At 38.7% G+C, this 20,952-nt stretch overlaps 1 long non-coding RNA gene across 4 annotated transcripts in view; it reads left to right on the plus strand.

Annotated features, from left to right (window-relative positions):
* The window catches only part of LOC100514329 (uncharacterized), a 277,119-nt gene that overhangs the window by 161,471 nt on the left and 94,696 nt on the right, over window positions 1-20,952 (plus strand). For all 4 annotated transcript variants that reach the window (XR_014834404.1, XR_014834403.1, XR_014834407.1 and 1 more), the window contains one exon: window positions 18,895-18,997. This is a non-coding gene — a long non-coding RNA (uncharacterized LOC100514329). The remainder of the gene's footprint in view (window positions 1-18,894; window positions 18,998-20,952) is intronic.

The raw sequence follows: 20,952 nt of genomic DNA on the forward strand, positions 1-20,952 counted from the left end.
GGATACGGGTTCAATGCCTGGCCTCGCTCAGTTGGCTAAGTATCCAGCGTTGCCATGAGCTGTGTGTGGTGTAGGTCGCAGATGTGGCACAGATCTGATGTTGCTGTGGCTGTAGCATAGGCCAGCAGTTGCAACTCCAATTCAGCCCCTAACCTGGGAACTTCCTTATGCTGCACATGCAGCCCTTAAAAAAAAAAAAAAAAAAAAAAAAAGTTGTGGAACCATGAAGTAAAAGCATGTGAATAAGGCTCCCTCCCAAGCCCCTTTGCAAGGATTTTCCTTTCACCTCCATCAGAGCCACTGTTCTTTCCAGATCCTGGGCCTCTTAGCACAGGTGGGCGTGGAGCCTCTTAGCACAGGTGGGCGTGGATAGTGCAACTCAGGCCACACACAGGGAGCACAAGCGCTGGCAGTTCTAGAAAGGAGTTTCTTCTTTTGCTGCCCATACTCATCTGTTCTCTGCTCTCAAAGTTATCTCCCCTACATCTATTCCATCAATGAAGGATTCACTGATCCATTTAAGCACAGCAAGCTTCTTTCTCTCTCTCCCTCTTCTCTCTCTTCTCATTCTCTTGGATCTTAAGACTTCATTTGGTCCCATGGTTCTCAACCCCAGCTGTACAATAAGTGACCTAAGAAGTTTTATAAAACTCTCCCTGAATGAGTCTCAAGCCGAGCCCGTTAAATCAGAATCTTTGGGGGTGGGGGTCGCATATGTTATAAAATCTGCTCAGGTGATTCTAAAATTCAGTTGACAGTCCCCTTCCCCCTCATCTAGTTCACCAATCAACTCGGCTTGCACAGTGAAGAGCAAGCTGAAGGATGCAGGAAGAATTTTGATAAACCTTGGGACGTGCTTCTGGAGATGGTACATTCCGGAGAAAGGTACCATTTCTGGATAGATGGGTGCAGTAAAGAATTTGTTTTCCCAGAGAGCAGCATGAAAACCTTAGGAAAATTTTGACATTTTGCTTTATTTTTCCAGAATGCCCTGAGAATTGTTTTCTCTCTCTTCATTTCTTATCACGCTAAAGGAAAGATTAAGTCACCAATGATCTCCCTTTCTTCCTATCTTTTATTATTCCACACTTCACTGTCCCCCCGGAAACTATACACAGCTTTGTGTGTGTGTGTGTGATGTTTTCTAGACATTAAGTATCAGATATTCAACAGCACAGAAATTGAGTAGAATTCTTTTTTTCCCCCAATCAAATACATTTTTCTAATATTTAAAGACATTCGTCATGCTGAAGTAATTGCCCCCTTACTTCCTGCATGTTTAAATGTGAATGAATAGGCTCATGTGTAACTTGGAGTCTATCTCTGCATACTGGCTGCTGGTATTTATAGCTAAGATTTTAGACAACAACCACTGTTCTAGACCTAACAATCCCATTCTGTTTGCCACACTCGCTTCTGTAGTGGATGCCCATGACCTGAAACTAGAATTTCCTTGATTCTTGTCATTGTCCCCATTTCTTCCGCTTTCTACTTTGCCATTAAGTCTTCCTTTTCTCTCTTCTCTCACAGCATAATTTTCCTCATATTCCTACTCAGTTGGTTAAGTATCCACCATTGATACTTAAACTCCAAATCAATAAAGTACCTCTTTTTGAAATAAATTTTGTCTACACAGATTGAAAATACAATTGTGTTAATGACAGCACTATTATAGTTATTGCAAAAAAAGGAAACAAGTGCCCCCTATATTTTTGGCCAAGTGTACATTGGACCCATTCTCCTTTAATTCTATATTTTCATTTTGTACCCTCAATAATAATAGATCCCTATGTAATGTCATGTAACATATGTTTGTTTGGGGAGCTCTGAATATAATTCAAGATAAGAAGCTTACCTAAAAACCAAGCTCTATTGATACGAAAAGATCATACATTGAAATAGTTATTCTAAGGATGACCTGACCCCCTTGCTGTACAGTGGGAAAATAATAAATAAATAAATAAATAAATAAATAAATAGTTATATGTAGTAATCTGATTCTTTTTTCTGTGGAAGTTCCATAGTTTTTTTAAAAAATAGGCGACTAAACTAGAAAATAATACTAAAATAGAGCCTTTAAGTTTACCACTTATTTTATTTATTTTTTTTCCCCCTGTACAGCAAGGGGATCAATTTATCCTTACATGTATACATTTTTCCCCCACCCTTTGTTCTGTTGCAATATGAGTATCTAGACACAGTTCTCAATGCTATTCAGTAGGATCTCCTTGTAAATCTATTCCAAGTTGTGTCTGATAAGTCCAAGCTCCCGATCCCTCTCACTCCCTCCCTCTCCTATCGGGCAGCCACAAGTCTATTTTCCAAGTCCATGATTTTCTTTTCTGTGGAAAGGTTCATTTGTGCTGGATGTTAGATTCCAGTTTTAAGTGATATCATGTGGTATTTGTCTTTGTCTTTCTGACTCATTTCACTTAGTATGAGATTCTCTAGTTCCATCCATGTTGCTGCAAATGGCATTATGTCATTCTTTTTTATGGCTGAGTAGTATTCCATTGTGTATATATACCACATCTTCCTAATTCAATCATCCGTTGATGGACATTTGGGTTGTTTCCATGTCCTGACTATTGTGAATAGTGCTGCATGAAAGTTTACCGCTTTTTAAAACTTCATTTTACTTAGATCAAATGTGATTGTGAACTGTAAAATTAATGTAACCCTGAGTAAAAGCTTAAAGAAGTTGAACTAGTACTAAGGAAACAACAAAATGTTTCTTTTATCATTAGAGATAACTTGAGAATTTGGGGGGATTTTGATTTGCTGGTAACTAGCTTTAGAATATAATTTCTTCACTAAAAAGCAAGCAAAGTTATACAAATTTGGATAACTGAGCATTTTAAAAGTATACTTGATATGGAAATAATTTGCTAGTATTTTCTAAAACTTATCAGAATATTGTTCTACATTTATGTCAAATATTTCCTATATTTAAAAATAAAGACTTCCTGCTCACCACATCCTTTTGCTTGTAATAGCAATAGTGGCAAAAAAATGTAAATTAGTTATGAATCATTTGTCCTGAGTTTTTTCAGTCCCTTTGAGTGTCTTTACCTCCTTGTTTTCTATCCCATTTTCCATGTCACTTTTCAAATGAGAAATGTCAGCTCTGTTTTAGCTTTAACAGTGTGCAGCTTTTAGATAGCATTGAGGGTTAATTGGAATTTTCCGTCTAGTTACATTCTGAAAATTAAAGAGTCAGTTTATCAATAAGCCTATGATATCATTTCCATTTCTGCTGTTCCTCAAGTTCACTAGAGGAGTCTGACTTTTATCTTTCTTGGTAGTGACTGCCAAGTGTAAAATTCTTAACTATGGTGATTTTCTGGGACATAATTTTCTTTTTTAAATAATAACAATAGGGTATCATTAACTGGTTTATATTTTTATGGCACTTTAAAAATAATGTGGCTGCAAAAATTAAATGGTAAAGTTTTCATAATTAAAGGATTAAATTGCCCCATTAGAAATGGGATTTTTCTTCTTTGGTGTAATGTCTGTGTTTATGGCTGAGATAAAGAATCAGCTGAATTAATAAGAATGAAATTTAACAGGAATGTATGTTACATTTTCTGCTTGTATTTTTACAAATATTTAAAAAGAATAACCCAGTACAGCTTGTGGAAGAAAAGGCTTAGAAGTTGTGTTAGGCAGTAAGTTTAGTGTAACCAAACAGTAGCTTTGAAAAAGAGAACTTGTCATTATGCTACATTATAATAGAATCAGATGAATAATCTACTCTTCTCTTTACTGGTTAGGTTACACCTGATGTACTCTCTTTAATCTAGTCACCACAATTTTTTTTTTTTTTTAAAGATACAGACCAGGGTCCCATACAGTATTTCACAGAATAGGTTGTATTAATGGCCATTGGGGGGGAAGGAGGTCCTGCGATCAACCATTGAATTAAACAGATTTCTTCACTGAAAGACTTTTCAATGATTTAATATGCAAAGCACAGTTTACCTCTATGAGAGGACATGGTGGGTACATTTTTTCGAAGTAACTGACAATAGAAATCACTTTTATTTATTTATTTATTTATTTATTTTATTTTTTGTCTTTTTGGCATTTCTAGGGCTGCTTCTGTGGCATATGGAAGTTCCCAGGCTAGGGGTCTAATCAGAGCTGTAGCCACCGCCCTACACCCAGAGCCACAGCAACTCGGGATTCGAGTTGTGTCTGCAACCTACACCATAGCTCACAGCAACGCCAGATCCTTAACCCACTGAGCAAGGGCAGGGATCGAACCCGCAACCTCATGGTTCCTAGTCAGATTCGTTAACCACTGAGCCACGACAGGAACTCCAAGAAATCACTTTTAAACAGCATCTCTTACATCTGGAGAAATAACTTTTGGGGTAACTGGGTTCTACAGAATACAGTTGAGAAAATGGTGATATGTTCAACTGGAACTTGATCAAAGGAGAGTAACCAGCAAAGCATTTCTCCACTCCTCGCCTGACCTCCCCATCACGCTGGTCTCTCCTGTTGGTGACCTGGATGTTGTCTTTCTGTTTGGCTTATACTCAGATACAAAGAGAAATACATTTCTTGCTTTTATGAAAAATCTGAAGCAGATACAAGAACAGATTTGCTTACTACAAACTTAAAAGTTTTATGATTAAAAGTCAAAACTGGGATTTTAGAATGTGTGCAAACTGTTGAAAGTGACATATTTACATTTCAATGTTTTCTATTAATGTGGAAAATGTTTACTGGAACTACTGTATAGAGATGGCATTTATTATTATTATTATCATTATTATTATTATTATTTTGTCTTTTTGCCTTTTTCTTGAGCCACTCTGGGGGCATATGGAGGTTCCCACGCTAGGGGTCGAATCGGAGTTGTAGCCACCAGCCTACGCCAGAGCCACAGCAATGCAGGATCCGAGCCACAGAGTCTGTGACCCACACCACAGCTCACAGCAACGCCAGATCCTTAACCCACAGAGCAAGGCCAGGGATCAAACCCTCAACCTCATGGTTCCTAGTAGGATTCGTTAACCACTGCGCCACAATGGGAACTCCGAGATGGCGTTTATTATTGATTATCTCATAGCTTCAGATCTATATGAATATGAGGGTTTTAGTCAAATTTTCTTTGGGAGTATGTAGCACAGCAGAATACTGTTGTTTGAAATGTATAAAATGAGTCCAGCAAATGCCAGATAATCTTTCAATGAGGTAATCTTTCAGTTACCTATATGGAATACAAAAATTATAGAAGTAGATTCCAGAGCTATGGTGCACCCTAAAAGCTAGCCAAGGCAATCATTTATCTGATAATTGAATTGCTTTTACCCATCAAATGGTTTGGTAACTAGGAAGGTTACAAAATATCCAAAAGCTATAAGTGTTCAGGCAGAGTTAACTGAATCAAGTGACCTCACACATTCCTCTCTGTTCTAAAATGTTGTAACTCTGATGTGAAGGATTAGAATTAATTGAAAATATGAAACATAATACAATTTTATATATTTCATTTAAACAATATCATTTTGATGTGTTGAAGGCAATTGCTGGTATTATTGCATCAATTTTTTTAAGCGGCTATTTTTATACAACTAATGTTCCATTCACATTGCCTCCACACAGCAGGGGCAGGAAATGGTTCAGAGCAGAAATAGAGAAGAGTTCAGGCTTAATGAATGTCCTAAAAATCAATAGGGGATTTGCTTTACCTTTATTTGTTTCCTAATGTCTGATCAATATCAAGTCTGCTGAGGGCATCCATGAGGCTGAGAGGTTCCTACCTGAAGTTGATGCCATCTTCAGCTTCGCCAGTTGGCAGATCCTATGTTATACCTTCCCTCCCATCTTCCAATTCTCAAATACTGGCAATAATTCTGGAGAGTGGAATTTCCATTTGCACAGGAAAAATGGAAACAATAGAACTGCCTATAAGTTTGGGGAATCTAGAACTGAAATAATGTGTGCCCCCTGCAACAGGATATTAAAATGATTTCAGCGTTAGAGTCTTTTCAATTCTTTATTTCTGTTAGCATTATTTTTTTGGAGTTGTTCTCTTTGAATTCAGCCAGTCCTAAATTTCATATTCAGTCAAGCCCCACACTAAGCCTTGTTAATGCTCTTGCAGCTCCTTTGAAAATCCTTTCCTTTTTATTCATAGTGGCACCTCATAATATGGCTTGTTCTCAAATCAAATCTGAGTTGTTACTGTAGCTTTTGAAGTGGCCTCTGACTCCACCACAATTAATTATGCACACCTCAGATGACTTTTCTTCAAGACTTGCAGTTTTAGAGTTGGATGGCCCCTGGGGATCTTTAGCTGTCCAGTAGCATAGGGACATTCCAAAACTCGGACCATTAATAGCTCCCTATCACCAATATTGTACTCAATGACCTTTCCAGCCTTGGATCCCCCCCCCTTCCCCTGCACTGCCTTAAACCATTTTGTCCCCATCATACCCAGAATGGACTTTTCAATCCTTACCTCTACTTTGCCCCTTATATCCTTTCTTTCTAACATATTCTCCTGAAATTGTTGGACATTTTATTGATGAGAGATTTGCACTCAGTGGTGAAAAATAATACAGAGGGGTCCCTTGGCAACATTTTACAAAATAATAATACTGTATCAAAGCCAGGATACTGACATTTGATACAACCCACTAATGTTATTCAGATTTCCCAAGTTTTACCTGTTCTCTGGTGTGTGTGGGGTGTGTGTGTGTGTGTGTGTGTGTGTGTGTGTGTGTGTGAAGTGTATGATGCAATTTTATCACTTGTATGGGTTTGTATATCCACTAACAGAGTCAAGATACTGAACATCCTGACACCACCAGGATCCCTTTTATAATCACAGTCACCTCTTTCTTCCCCAGTCCCCCACTCCTAACCCCTGGAAACTACTAAGCAGTCCTCCATTTCTAAAATGTTCTGTAACTGGAACCGTGTAGTATATAATCTTTTGGGATTGGATTTTATCACTCACCGCAATTTCCTGGAAATGCATCCAAGTTAAGCGTTTGGTTTGTCAATCATACCTCAACATAGTTTAAAAAATAATTGCCATTTAGTTGATGTTTGTTGACTAGATAAATATATAATTTAATGATTGAATATGGACAGTGCCCTAATGCCCAGGTTGTTTTTCCTGAAAACCTTTGCTTTAGATACTTTTTTACATCAGTTTTCTAGAATATTGCATGCTTCCTGGTTTCATGTGAATTGAACATACATGAAGAATGTATTTTCTTTTATCATTATGGCACCTTAAACACACCAAGATAAAAACAAACACTTTTGTGGGGAGAAGAAGAACTTTTAAGCTCCTACACAAAATGTGGATGAAACCCAGTTGGCCGATATGTAGCAGAGAAACCACAAGCAGGAAGCAGGGAAGGGAGCTATCAGATAAGGAATCTCAGAGCTTATCCTTACTAGCCAGGGTTCTCAACTCTAGCTATACAGGACAGTTATCTGGTGAGTTATTCAAAAGCGTTGATGCTAGGGCCCCACAAAGATCAATAAAACTGTAACTCAGGGGGAGGCAGACTCAATCCAGAACTGATATTTCTAAAAATGATTGTTTCCACTTGGCATCCAGCCTTAATTTTGATTGAACACTGCTCAGGTCTTATTAGCTTTTATGTATTTTGAATATCACCTCTAACTAATCATACTTCACATGGCGTTCTAGAATTTAACAGATTATTTGACTTTGATTCTGAGGTTCATCAGAAAATTAAAAGAGAATTCTGATGTCTTTGATAGACAACAGAACAGGTAACATAAATTGTCAGGTACCCTTGGTAATCCTATAAGCCATTCACTTTATAAGTCTGCTTCCAGACTCCTGTGAGAACTTCTTTGTGCTTCTTCTCTGCAATATGTCCTTTAGTCTATAATGAAATTCTTTTAAGAAGTTTTGACAAACTTTGGTGATTCCCTCCCAGTATCCTTCTGCCACTCTTTCTTACTGACAACTATCATTTATTTTGGGGTGGCAGTGTGCCAACTAAAAATCCCAGTTTCTTAGCGTGGGTGTCCTTGAAGCTGTGGATGGCCATGTAACAGAGTTATGGTTAATGATGTGAAAATATGGTCCTATGTGGGAGGTCTAGAAAACTACTGTCACCTAATAAAATACTGACTAGACAAATCTCGCGCACACCTTTCTGCTTGACACTCTTCCCCGTCATTCTTATCCTCAAAGAGATGACACGAATGGAGCTGTGGCATCCGTCTTGTGACTATGGGTTATGCACTATGGAGGATGGAACAGGAAGCTAGAAGAAGCCTGGTTTCTTAAGCCCCTTCACTAGATTTAATCTGAATGTCCCTATCTCTTAGCTACTGAGTGAAATAAACCACTTATTTCTTGAGGATTCTATTATATGGGACCAAATGCAATTATATTTTATAAAAGAGTCGAAATCATCGAAGACAGTTAGCTCCTATGTAAAATTATGGAAGCTCCTTGCCCGATTTCCATAAATTCAGTTCCTTAACCATCTAATATCACTTGCTCTACTTTCTCAATGCTTGTCTTATCTCAGTCTTTTTTTCACATCATTGCCCACCCCTTGTTCATACTTAGACCTTGCTATTATGATCTAATTTTTTCCTAGTTATCCTTTCCTCTTTCCTCTTTGATTATAGACGTTTGTTCACAGGTCTCAGGATAAAGTTCTGCACCAACCAAATACTTACATGCTCTCTTACAGATTGCACTCTACCCTTTTGAAACCAGTATTGAGATACTACCCTCTGGCTGTCGTAAATTATTTCTCATTCCGTAAACGTACCATATTCTCCCACATCCACCTCTCCCTGACAAGTCATTCCTTCTGCAAAGACTGACTACTCACCTCTCCTATCTATGTAGCTAACTCCTAGTCTTACTTTTAATCCTCAAAAAAGCTGTCTCTCCCAGTGATGTTTTTTTCCTCCCCTTTGTGCTCTCACAGAGTTTCATAGATATTTTTAATTTGGAATGAAATTACTTGTTTACGCGGGTATCCACTACACTTTGAGTACCTTGAGGACAAGAATAAATTCTTATTAATATTGGTGCTCTACCCTCCCCACTCAGCACCTACAAAGCACTCAAAAAATATTTGTTAAGTGAATGTTGACTCTCAGTTACCCAAACTTAGGAGAAACAAAAATGCAAATTAAACTTTCATAAAGTAATAGCATTCCAAACCTTCAGAGCCAAGAAGTAATTCTTTTTGTCTCCGTGGAGTTTTCAATCTAGTTCCAAACCTCCTGAGTAATAGTTAACACTTCCTGAGGCATGTATTTATCCATCTTTGATATTTTGTGCACACATTTCAGCCAAGGTGCACATATAACTGAGAATATATATGAACACATAACACATAATCCCTTTTGACTCCAGGAGAAAAAAGGGCTTCCCAGTGAATACCTACATACCTTAATGTTCTCAGGAGCTACCCTGAGTATCTTAGTTTTGGCTTTTGTAGAAGCAGACCCTGAAAAAAAATTTAAGTGTGTGTCATTTAATGTGGAGGCAACCAGGAAATAGTGGAAGGGAGTGAGCAGTGAGAGAGGAAAGGGAAGCAGTGTGATAAACTTTGCATTATCCAGCCAGCTACTCTCTGGGCATCTGAGGCTTGGTCCTGTTGAGCAAAGTTCGAAGACAGTGTGACCCCTGACCCAACATTGCAGTACTCTAGGGGGAAGCTAGAGTACTTAACCTTCAGCTCCATCACCATCAGCTGAGGGCCACTCCCAGAGACCTCACTGTACTGTACTGGCCTTTCTAGCCTTCTCACACCTGGTCTGAGAGAAAGCCCTCAGGTAGAAGTTGCAAGTGTTTGCAGAAGGAAGCCTTTGGCATGCACTGTCAAAGTGAGAGCCAAGGGATGCAGGTGACAGCATCTGCTCTCTTAGGTAATCTAGAATATAAATAAAATCGCATGTTCTCTAGTCACATTCCAAATGTCCCCAAATGATCAAAAGATATTTTTTTCCATGTTGTTATTTGGACTCTAGAACAATGGTAAAGTAAGGACGCTAAGTAGTGGAGTAAGGATATTTAAGTAAAGGATGATAGAAGAAGAACTATACAGAGGAGACTACTCAACAAAAAAGACTGTCCTTGAAGAAGGAGTGGAGGAAGTCTAGAATGAATAGAAGTCAGTGTAGAGCTGTCATCAAATTCCTGAAAGGCTGCTGTTGCACAGACAGATCTTTGTGGACTCGGAGTAGAAAACCAGGACCTAATGTAAATGTAACCAGTTTCTTGTTCTTTCCTTCTCACCCCCATTGCCAGATATATCTCATAATGTACACACCCCCTTAATGCCCAGATGGGGGAAGTCTTTTCCTTTTGATTCTAATGCTACTAAGAAACAAGTTTTAGAATAAACACTTCCTAGACCCAGTACAAACTTTCCCAGCTCCCACCTATAACCATGTGCAGAGGCTGGCTTTTTCCATCACAGTATTTTTTTTAAAGGCTGCACCTGTGGCATATGGAAGTTCCCAGGCTCAGGGTCAGATCAGAGCTACAGCTGCTGGCCTACACCATAGCCACAGCAACATCGGATCCGAGCCACATCTGCAGCCTACACCTACACTGCAGCTCGAGACAAGGCTGGATCCTTAACCCACTGAGTGAGGTCAGGGATTTGAATCTGCATCCTTGTGGACATTATGTCAGGTTCTTAACCTGCTGAGCCACAACATGTACTCCCCATTATGGTAAATCTTTTTCAGGAAGATTATTGCTGTGATCTATCCATGGGGCTTTATCTAAGCCATTTGAATCCACATAAAAAAAATCCCCTAATTTTGAATTTCAAGAAGAAATTGTTGGATAATCTTAGACCCCCTTTTTTTCCAGAAGACTCTGAACTTACTCTGTACCAGACCCTCCTCAGAATATCCACATCAAAGGGAAGGGAGCTTTTACTAAACCATGGACGGTGAAATAAGCATGGTGATAGATTTCCTGTTACTCTCTTGCTCCTGGAACATTTCCTGAAATGGTTACTGCTATCATGATTAGCTGCCTATGCAATCATGCCTCTTACAAAAAGGAACGACTGCTTGTGTTTGTATTGCTGGAGGGTTTCAAACTGAGACTAGAGAACACTTGTTGGGAATGTTCTAGAAGTGATTTATACTTCAGAGGGTTGACTCAAATGGCCAATAATCTCTTCTTCCAGTTTGGAGATTGTATCATTCTATGAGACTTTTCCAGTTTGTTAAAAAATGTGTTTTCTTTGGGAGAATTGCCTCTGCATTCACTTTGGTAACAAATACTTCCATTAGACCAAAATAGTACTTTTTCATAACAACATTTTTGTAAAACTAAGATATCCAAGGGGAATTGGTGCCTTATTATCTGAGCTCATTATCTTGGAACTGGAGTCAGCATTAGCTTTGGAAATACTTGTGTGATTTTGCTGGGGGTTGGCAGATGGGCTGATAGACAAATGCCCAGCTGCTTGTCGCAGTTCTGATAGAGGAAGCCAGGCCCCCACATTCACAAGGCTGGCTCCTGACAGCAGGGACCACGGAGCAGTGGACCTGACATCTGCCTTTTCTAACCACACTACACGCCTTTACACGCACTACAAATGAGAAAGCGAAATGCAATGTTAATATCTCAACCAGAAGCCCAGGTGAAATATGTCAAGTGCATAAAGTTAATTATAGCATATATCCCTTCAAATAAAAGAAAGAGACCGGGAGAGAGAGAGAAAAAGAGACAGAGACCAAAAGTCAATTGTTTTGGGAACAGTGGACTATGGTGGTTTTACTGAATTGAATCCACTTTGTTTGCGTGTAACTGTTTATAAACTCAGCCTTCATGTTGTTCATGTCAAGACCATTCCTGGATCTTAAGAGAGAAATTCATATTATTTAGAGCTTGGACATGTTGTCTGAAGTTTTTAGGGGAGCTGTGATTTGTGTCTAAGTAATACCAAAGATGCCTGAGGCTAACCTCTGTTTGTGGCTCCCAAAGTACATGAATTTTAGTAAATACTGTAAATATTGCTTTGTCCAAAATTTTTAGTAACTAGCGCAAATGCTGCTTTGTCCAGACAGATTGTAGCAATCTACAGTGAATTTTCCCCACGTGTACATCACATTTAAAATTTATTCAGCACCGATTTCTTCTACCATTAAAATAATTCAAAATTATAGCTTTGAACATGGGCTGTATGTTCCATTTCACTAATTAACACAACATTGAAAGTTAGAAATAGTAAACAAAACATAGAAGAATATTTTTTAAAAGCCCGGTATTCCACCCTCCAAAAATGTGCCATAAATTGATCTGTAATTCTTTTGTGGAAAGATATTGCCTAGCTTCAGGAACTACTCAGAAAACTCTCTATATGTGAAAAAATGTAATTGGAGTTTGTTTTGAAATATTTTTTAAAAGCCTAAGTTGAGTTCATGGACATTTAAATGAATTTCTAGGAAATATAATTAAGGTAGTGGCTACCCAGCAGAATGATAAAATTATAAAAGTAAAACCATACAGAAAAAAAATACAGAAAAATTAAGCCCCTTATAGTTGTGTGGCTTAACGCAAGGAGAGTGTCCCTTCAGCAGAAGGAAGGGCTGCTTTGGAATTTTCCTACTTCAGGAGCTTCCTACTCTGTGCAATTAAGCTTTAGTTTATGGACTTGGATAGACAAAATGACAATTCCATTGAGGCTGGATTCAAAGTTAAATGCTCAATAAATACCTTATGCAGTGAAAGGCTTAGGGTTTCTTTGCCAAGCCTCCGCCTCCCGTCTTATATTGAAAGCACCCACCTTGTCTCAGTTCCACCTCTCCAGCTGCGCATCTATGCCCAGGTTGCTCCTACCCTTATATTACCTTGTCGCCCCAGCCGCATGGGCACAAAACTCAAGCTACATCCATTAGAATCCTTCCCCGATGTTTTTACCACTGGAACAAGGAAAAGAGATTTTCTTTCTTCAGGGTGGGCAATCTGGGATGATGTGGATTCTGAATCTGTGGGCAGCTGCGCCTTCCTGTGTAAAGAGGGCTTCTGAGAAAATGAACACAGAAAATAGACAAAGAGAGAGAACTTTGGGGGCAAAAGACCATCACATGGCCTATCTATCTTTAACGCTACATGGCTTCCTAATAAAAATTCCCTTTTGGGATCAGCTAGTTTAAGTCAGTTTGCTGTTATTCGCACTCAGAACATTCTGAGCAATATTCTGTTTGCAGTGATTGCTTGGAGCCATAGTTTGGTCAGAGAAAACAAATATACATTCAAAAGTATGTGCTATGTTCACCTTCACGGACCTTATCATTCGTAACCCACACAGTTGCTCTAGCCACTACTGTAATAATTTATATCCCAGGAACCATATTCCCATCTATAGCCCCATTTTCTTCCAAGATAGAGCTCAGACCAAGCTTGCATGGTGCTTTCCCTGTCCTGGCTCCTTTATACATGGTCTACAACAATAGAAAGTATAGAACTACCAAACCAAACCAAACCAAACAAAAACAACCCTCCCTGTTGTGCAGTTTTTAATAAGTCCGTTCATTCTGCTAATCAGCTCTCAGAAATACCTAAAATAGCATGATCACTAATGTTGCCAAACAGATGGTTTGAGGCAATACTCAGGATTGCCTGACAATGACCCTGAGACACTCTTGGCTCTCTGTGAGCAGATCTGAGACTCTGGGCGATCAGCGGTATGGATCGAACCCAAAGTCAGCTTTCTGTGTGACTGGTAGGGCTTCCTCCTTCTGGCAGGAGGAAGTGTACCTTCCCAGAAGCCCTAAGCTCTTCCAGTACTAGGCTCCTGACTCTCCCCTGAGAAGCTTGTAAACAACTAGTACCCAAACCCTGCTTGCCCAGCCCCTGAGTGGACTATAGCTGGCAAATTTGCTGTCACACTAGCCTTTTCAGGAGAGCAAATAGAGAGGGGCAGCACCCCTCCTGGCAGCTTATGGCCGTGCCAGGGAGTTCTTCAACCTCACCAGCCTCTCTGGGGATAACGACAGATTTATGCACGTCCTGTTTTTTTGCTGACCATTATTTGTACGTTTTGAAAATCTGTTCCTCACAGTGTGTGACACTGAGGAATCCATCTCAAGCCTTCTTGCATTACATGTGGGCAACCAAGGAATGACCCACCTTGCCCTATGTGTCATGTGGCGAAGTGGCATATCCTTGAGAGACATCAGGGTTAATTCTTTTAAACCACTGTTCTCTCTGAATTGCATGCCAAGAATAGCTACTAGTCTAGCTGCTTTTTATGCCTAACTTGAGCAGAGACATCTCAAGGACCATGTCGTGGCTGTGTGAATACAGCCTGAGCTAAAAGGATGTGCTCACAGCTGCCATCTCTTGGCCGAGCTGAGTGTCTGCTTTGATGAATTCAATTCAGCAACCGAATATCCAGGCTTTGCAGTGCAGCATATTGTCCTGGGCACTTTGGGGGATGAGAAAATGAGCCACAGTCTCTATCTGTAAACAGATCTTTGTATGATCACAGATATTATATTCTTGCAGCAGCTTATTTGTTTTACGGCTTGAACTTTTTTCACATCTGGAAGACTAAAGCCCAGCCTTTTCCAGACAGATAAACAGCTCTGTACTTGGGGTAAAAATACAAACATATCAGCTTAATCGTTGCCTAGCACGTCTCAGAGAGGAATGAGTGGGCTTTGCTTAGACACTAATGGCAAGTTTGAATCTTGGGAGCCGAAACGAAAGGGAGCACCATATTGGACTCAGGGATGCTAAACACAGAAGGGACCTGACGTTGAAATGAGCCGAATCTATAGCAAACACCCAAAGTTCAGATTCTTTCTGTTCACTCAGTCTTTCATAAAACCAAAGGCTTTGGAACCAGAAATGGACAACAAAGCAAAAGGGTCGGCAGGACTGACCCTCAGCAGGGTCAGTGGGGCAGATGGGATGTAGAGAGAGAGGAGCAGAGACGGGGCGAGAATAACTAGTGCAGACAGAGCGGCTTTTATTTCCCAGAGGACTTGAGGGCACATAAGTCAGACTGGTCTTAAAGTTCAAGGCCAGGGCAGAGAGCAGTACGTGGAAAAAATTATTATTCTTGCATTTATATTGTACGTAAATTATTCAACTTTCTTGAGGCTGATTTCAATACTGATGAAAACACAAAGAAGTGCTTGTTTCAACTTCGTGCAGAGTATCAGAAGCTACAGCTCCAATCATCCTTTTTAACCTTTCAGGCAACATAAATGAAAGCTGTGAAGCAAATATCTTTGCTGATGGCGAGATGAAATTTATTTCTGAAATGGAATGTAGAAGCTGAGGTACAACATTTCAGATTTTGAACTAATAAAGTCATTTTCTGATAAAAGTTGAGCATTTCCTGGTAAAGTGACTTTCGTGTCTCTGGTCAAAGCTCATTTACTCATTTTCTCACCCATTTTGTGACATGTGTTGAACTAATGTCAGCCTATTAGCTTCCACTTAGGGTGAAATTTTTTGACTCCTGTTTTAAAACATGTTCTGTATATTTTATCTGACATTGATTCTTTCTCTAGGTGTCAGTCTTCTATTAACATTAAGACTAAAGTTTACACAATTTTTAAAATGAAATAGCCAAATTAATGCAAATAACAGTTAAGGAAGAAAAAAAATCCCCAATTATCAAAGAAAGAATTATAATGACACTCATTTAACTAGTTGCTCTTTGCACATGTATCCAGTAAATATGTACTGGCACTTACTCTGTGCCAGACACTTTTCAAAACCCAGGAGATTAGTAGGGGACAAAACATGGAGGCAGACAGAGTAAAGGAGGTGGGAAATTAACAATAATAATAATAGATGGAATATAATCATACAAAGTATACATCTAACAACGCAAAGCATGTAATAATGGTAAATGCCATGAAGGAAAATGAAAAGCTAAAGGGGGTGGCTAATGTAATGGAAATGTCATTTGAGACACAGTTTTTCTGGAAAGCAAATCTGGAGCCAGTTTTGTATGAATGTTAAGGGTTAGTGATCTAGAGGCAAACAGTTTTGGATCTTTAATCCCAGCTTGACAGCTCATTAGCATTATGTTCCTAAGCAGGTTATTTGTGTCTCCCTAAACTTCAGTGCCCTAATTTGTAAAGTGGGGGTCATAAGGGACCCTTCTTTTAAGAGCTGGTGGGGGGTGCTTCAGTCCAATGTCTCATGCACACAGTGCTCCCTGAATGTTCATTCTTATCATCTGGTATTTGAAACTGTGATTATTTAAGAAAAAAAAGCATTCATGCTGCACATCACACCTAAGATAAGGAAGATATTTCGGCTATCATGGCACCATGATCACATCTGTGGCTCTGAAAAATAGACTTATAAGCAAGCTGCCTGGATCTCATTTATATTCCTCTGTATTTCTCCAGTGGTCAGTGGACTCACATTGTTCCTTATTAACTTATTTTCCTTGGGGTGTTCCTAAGTCATTTTTAGTAACTGTCTCTACTCTAGCAAAATGAAGTGTATAATTGTTTAACTGCCAGAGGTCAGAGTTGCCATTTTATTTTCCTATATCACTTCCAATGTAATTACCAATTTTCTAATCTATCTTCCAACCAAGTAATGCTACATCCTACACTGGTGGGGCGGGGGGGGGTGTCATTATAATAAGGCATGAAAAGAAATAAACTAGCTTGCCTGTGAAAAGATAGCTCTGCGTATAAAAAGAATTCCCAAATTGGATTCTTAGCAGCATGGGCACAGGTCAGAGATGTGACTGCTCTGAATTGATGAAGCTTTTTTTTTTTTTTTTTTTTAATGCTTTTAAAGACAAGAACATCTGATAATGAGGGCAGATTATGGCAGACACAGCCTCTGCCTGTACTCTGCGTGACTTCACCGGCTCCTCAGCGCCGCATCCCCGGGAATGTTACTCAGCTTGATTGCACACCCTTCACCTCACTTCCCACACCACCTGGTTATTCAGATCACCTGGGGTGCGGGTGGGGAAATCATCCAAAAAACTACTTCCTCAGAGTAGTTTGTGAGAGAGATGAAGCAACTTGGGCCATAATGCATAACAGAACCAGAACCAAAACCTAAGTCTTCTGAGTCCTAGATCTCCACATCCATTGACTTTACACTCAGCTTCCCTGCTCTGAGTGAACATGACAGGCTCACCTCACAAGATAAACAAGCAGGAATAGACTAACAGGGGCGGGATGCAGTTTTGCATACAGTGTGGATTTTTCTATAAACCATCCATAAATGCCATCAACACAGGCCATATATAGCTGTCATATTATTTAAATATATTCTACGGAGTTCCCGTCGTGGCGCAGTGGTTAACGAATCCGACTAGGAACCATGAGGTTGAGGGTTCGGTCCCTGCCCTTGCTCAGTGGGTTAACGATCCGACGTTGCCGTGAGCTGTGGTGTAGGTTGCAGATGCGGCTCGGATCCTGCGTTGCTGTGGCTCTGGCGTAGGCCAGTGGCTACAGCTCCGATTCAACCCCTAGCCTGGGAACCTCCATATGCCGTGGGAGTGGCCCAAGAAATGGCAAAAAAGACAAAAAATAAATAAATAAATAAATATATTCTACTTTCACAAAAAAAAAGTGTGATAATACAAATGAGTAGTCAATGTTTAGATAAATTTAACAGATAATAAGATCATGTGTACTGAGCAAATAGCACCAATACTACAACAAATCTCGTGAAAGACAAAGCTCTAGCAAAGAAGTTGGAATGTGTCACTATGCTTTTGGTCATTGGATTGTTCCAAAATGAATCACTTATGGGGTGAGGTTTTATACAGAATCCATCTGGTGCTTGAATTTACAGTGGTCTTTTATATTTACTTACATGTATGCATAAAGAGCTACATCTGTAACTATTAAGAGAACCCATTATGAATTCCTGATGGTTGTGTCAGTAGGGTAAACATATGCAAGAGGCATCAATCACAGCAAATAAAATGGTATATGTACAACAGTGGAATACTACTCAACCATTAAAAAAAACACCAAAATAATGCCATTTGCAGCAACATGGATGGAACTAGAGACTCTCATACTAAGTTAAGTAAGTCAGAAAGAGAAAGACAAATACCATATGATATCACTTATATCTGGAACTTAATATATGGCACAAACAAACCTCTTCACAGAAAAGAAACTCATGGACTTGGAGAACAAACTTGTGGTTGCCAAGGTGGGGTAGGGAGGGAGTGGAATGGACTGGGAGTCTGGGGTTAATAGATGCAATCTATTGCATTTGGAGTGGATAAGCAATGAGATCCTGCGTACAGCACAGGGAACTATATCCAGTCACATGTGATGGAACATGATGGACGATGATGTGAGAAAAAGAATATATATATATATATATGTATATATATATATATATATATATATGTAGATGTATATATGTATGACTTGGTCACTTTACTGTACAGTAAAATTTGACAGAACACTATAAACCAACTATAATGGAAAAAACAAAATTCATATTTTAAAGAAAAGCAAATCAAGAATCCAGACTCCACTTGCCTAAACACACATGCAGTTATTGACAAAATTCATTAAATTGAATATTGCTTGAAAATATAGGTTAAAATATTATCATTTTCTTTCATTTTGAAATAGCGATTTTTTAATTTTATCTCACTTTCTTCATAATGAAATAATAATTCCAAAGTATACTTAACTAAGTTTTGCCCTTATACTCAAGCAAGAGAAGCTCTGCCCTGGATCCTGTGCTTTTATTGGTCCTGAACAACACAAAAAATATCTTAAAGACCCTCCCAGGTACCAGTCTTACTCAGAATCATTCAGTGCTACTACCGTACAGCCTGCGCTCTAAACATCTGTTCTAAGGATACACACCATTCAGGCTTCTGAGACACAGTTAACCACATCTCTTGCTTTGTATTCTAGAAACAAAGGCAGGAGCAGGTGAGGGCTGTGAAGGTTTGTGGGCTGTGCCCCTGCGGATGCAGCTGATGAGCATTTCTTCAGAGGGAAGCATGGAAGTGTTCAGGTAAGAGAACAGACAAATCCACCTAGGGCTTAGATGCTTCCTCTCAAACAGCGTGAATGCAGTAGTCTTACATAACATCCACTTCTAGGAATACCTTGTAAAGCAAAAATTCAGAAACTGATTTTTTAAAAATAGTACAAGGATTTTTTATTAGAGGACGTATTATATATTCAAAAAGGAACAACCTAGATTCTCAACAATAAAAGTATGAGTAAAGATAAGAATCCACCATTATGATGGAATATTGTGACCAAATTTTTTAAGTTATGTTTTTAAGGAATATTTATTGACTTAAAAAATATTAAGGGATAAAGCAGAATACAAAAACTGTGTGCTTCATATGATCTCAAGTTTTAAAAAGTATATATTGTCAAAAGAAAATTCAGAGATCTTTATCTGATATGACTATTTCATTGAGTAAGAAACAGACTATTTGCAAACAGGGCAGTTTTGAACCCAAAATGATATGATGTTCAGAAGCGTGACATTTCAGTATGGCTTATAAGTGAAAATGAGGAAGTTTAACCATCATAATTATTGGTTATTACAATGGACATTTCCAGATGGCAGGGACTGGTTAAAAGTGACTCTCATACTATTTTTGGAAAATGCATTTAGTTTTATTTATAAACATGAGCACCATTTATAAGAAATAACCTAAGTTAAAGAGTTGTTTAAATGATGTTGTCTGCTTGGGAGTCTTTATGCCTGGTCTCCATTTTATTTTATTTTATCAGTATGAAAGAAAATACATCAAAAATGCTCATAGTAGATATATGAGTTTGAATGAGTGAGGATCAATCAACAGTACTCAGTTAATAACTACTTAAAACAGGAGAATATTTGTTGTTAACACAAAGTCTGGAGGTAGGTTCTAATAGTATTCATTCAACAGCACAATTCTATTGTCAATGATTTTTTCCTAGTCTTCTGTCATGTTGCTTTTAGCATATTAGTTTTGGCCTTCAAATTGTTGTCTCATGGTTGCAAAAGAGCTGCTGCAGCTCCAAGTCTTATATACTCACAGGATTTCAAAGAGGGGAGTAAAATGGAGGAGGGCAAAAGAAAATTTTCCCTAAAATACAATCCTTTTTTCAGGGAGAAAAATCTTGCCAGCACCCAACAAAGACTTCCCCTGCATCTCATAGGCCAGAACTGGGTCATATGCTTAAACATGAAAAGAATAATGATTTCACTCACACTCATTTTAGACTAATCATGAGTATCCCCTGTGACTGGGGATTTCCTCACTTATGATTTAATTTAGATGAGAAAAAAAATCAAAATGACCATTGAATAGGTAATCAACAGTATCTCCCAATAAGAATTATCACTGAAAAGCAGAATTATAATTGATTTTTATTTGTTGTCTCTTTATGTATGTTGAAATTTTATACAATGAGCATTTATTACTTTGTAATAAAAATAGTATTTCTACTTAGAGAAAATGCCCAAAATATTGTAAAGCTCCTAAAGAGTTTTTCAACCTGATGACAAATATATGAATTAACTGGTCCAAGAGCCCTCAAGAATCACAAAAACATAATTCCATAAATTTGCAAAAACCTACCATGGCTCCACTGCTATTTATGACCCCAAATCAAATTGGCCTGCTCAATATGATTTAGGTTATAGCAAGGGGAAATGTTTGTCTTGCTAAATTTAAGGAACAATAAAAAGGACAGGATAAATCTGAATCTCAACCTTGTCAGACAAGACCAGTCTTTGTATGAACAGAGCCCTCCCCAGTACATGCAAATTACTTCTCACCCTGCTGCGAATTATTCCCTTCTTTTTTGGTGGCTGATATCTCTGGGTTCCAGATTTCCCAGGCAATGTAGCCAATTTTTAAGTCTAATAAATATTTTAACATATAGCCTTAAGGAAAAATGGAAAGAGGAGAATCCCAGGACAGAATTTCACAGCAGTTTTAAAGTAGGACTTTGATTCTAACT

This window comes from Sus scrofa, chromosome 18, assembly GCF_054392235.1.
Source record: "Sus scrofa isolate SSC_HxYL_T2T_F1_AM1 chromosome 18, Sscrofa_HxYL_maternal_Yorkshire_Landrace_v2.0, whole genome shotgun sequence".
NCBI lineage: Eukaryota > Metazoa > Chordata > Mammalia > Artiodactyla > Suidae > Sus > Sus scrofa.